The sequence below is a fragment of the Spinacia oleracea genome, chromosome 1, assembly GCF_020520425.1.
Source record: "Spinacia oleracea cultivar Varoflay chromosome 1, BTI_SOV_V1, whole genome shotgun sequence".
Lineage (NCBI taxonomy): Eukaryota > Viridiplantae > Streptophyta > Magnoliopsida > Caryophyllales > Amaranthaceae > Spinacia > Spinacia oleracea.
The window spans coordinates 56,458,498-56,460,891 of NC_079487.1; positions in this window are offsets into that span (position 1 = coordinate 56,458,498).

Below are 2,394 nucleotides of genomic sequence, written 5' to 3' on the forward strand. Positions count from 1 at the left end.
TCTCTCTCCTCTCTTTTCTCTCTTTGCGGCACGCCCCACACCCCTCTCTTATTCGTCCGTCTTTTCTTGCGGCCCAAGGCAGCCGTGCGCGCCCAACCGTGCTCGCCTAGCTCGCCCAGCTCTCCCGCCCCGCAGCCGCAGCGTAGCACATCGTTCCTGCGCGCTGTGTGGTCGTGCTCGCCCAGCGCCTGCTCGTTCTCCTTGCCCGTCCCGCGCCGCGTCGCAGCACAGCACCCCTGCTGTGTGTGCGCGTTTCGCCTGTGCCAGCGCTACCCTCATCGCCCCTCGTCCCTTCGCGCGCGCGCGCCCTGCTTGCGGTGCATTGCGTGCGCTGCTGCTGTTGTTGCTTGTTGTGTTGCGTTGATCGGCGCACACACACACGAACGATTAATCGTTGTGTGTGTGTTGATCAATTGTTTCAATCAAATTATGTTTTCAAAAACGTTAATTTTCAGTTTTAAATTGTTTTAATTGTTGTGATTATTTTAAATATTTGGGTTATTCAAATTGATTAAAACGGTTATGAACACCGTATTGGGTTAGTGTTGTATTTTAATTAAAGAGATTGGTTTTGATGATTGAAATTATTATTTACAGATTTAATAATTTTATAAAGTGTTGATTTTTTAAGTCAAAACATGTTTTTATGATCAACTATTATTAGGATTTTGATTTCAATTAATTAAGCGATAGATTCACATAATTTAATGACAATTTAAATTATGGGAATCAACTTAAATTTTCAGATTGTTTATAAGTTTTAAAAGGTTGGTTTTTAATGGTTTAAAAGCTAAAAAGTCGATGTTTTTATGTTAGGACTTGAGTTGACTATTTGACACTATTAAATTGACAATTAATGAATGATTTCTAATGAAACTAAGAGTTTTAGAATCTTAAATAGTTGCTGGAAATTTAGTAAACATGGATAATAATTTAGTTTCTCCTTTTGTGTTTATAGGAGTTGATTTCTAGTTACCGTGATTCGCACAGTGCCCCCCCCCCCCCTACTTAGGTATTCCAGGTACGTACAAGACTAGGGTGACCACCCATCCCTTGAGGACTTTGTGAAGTGTATTGAATGCGAATCATGTGAACTTATATATTATTACGAATTCATGTTTGATGATTGGGAATGAATATGTTGTTATGAATTCATGTTTGATATTGGGAACGAGCATGTTGTTATTATTATTGAATTTATGTGAACGAGCATGTTATGAATTTAATTATGCTTTATAGATTCTATTAAACTATCATGTTATGGACTTTTATAATCGTTGAATTATGTCAAGCATATTGTTCAAATTGGTTTGCATGTATGAGTAGTGCGCATGCAAGTTGTTATTATTGTTATGCTATAGTACAGGATGTCTAGCATAATTATTGAGCCAGTCGAATATTAATAATCGTTAATGAGAACGAATACATAATCAATTTGTAAAGTTTGTAAATACAATTTTATCATATATTATATTGGTTTAAACAACAACGAGACTAACATGTTCAACAACGAAACGAGACAAACAAGTTCAATTGCTAATGAATCGATAAAGTTAAAACAACACGTATCTTGAAATAGTTCGGGTTGTAAATGAAGGAAATAATGTCCTTGGTCCAAGTATGCATTTAATGTTAAGTCTAATAAATGCGGTTCAGTATTAATTATACAAGTTAATAATTCAGTGAGATCAAGTGAACTGTATGCCTAGCTAGAGGCCACTTCAGTTCAAGTGGATTAATGATATTAATCCACAGCTTACTCTTGACTGAACCCGTAGGGTCACACAAATAGTACGTAAACGGATCAAGTATTTAGTGGCATTAAATACTCTATCTAATCAATATTCGGAATCGACGGATCTTGGTTTCAGTGGGAGCTGAGATCGTCAAAGGCAAGTAAATGAATACTCCGGAAACGATGATATTGCCGGAAACGGAAATATGGTTCGTATCGGAAATATAAATATTATCCAAGTCATAGATGTTGCCGGAAACGGAAACATGGTACGTATCAGAAAATATTATCGGAAATGGAAATATTACCGGAATCGAAAATATTGCCGGAAACAGAAATATTGTCAGAATCGGAAATATTATCGGAATCGGAAAATAATTCCGGAAACGGAAATATTAAATATTTGTTCGAGACGGAAATTAATTCCGGAATCAGAAATGTTAAATATTGTTCATATCGGAAATGAATTCCGGAATCGGGAAATTAATCGGAAGCACATCGTACGAATTAGAATCGGACAAACTTGCTAGACGAAGGCCCAACACGAAGCCAGGCCCGCGTCTAGGAAGCCAGCGCGCCACACGAACAGCCAAGGCTACGCCAGGCCCAGCGCAAGGCCAGGCCCAGCAGGCCGTGGCTGCGCACGCAGCTGCGAGCAG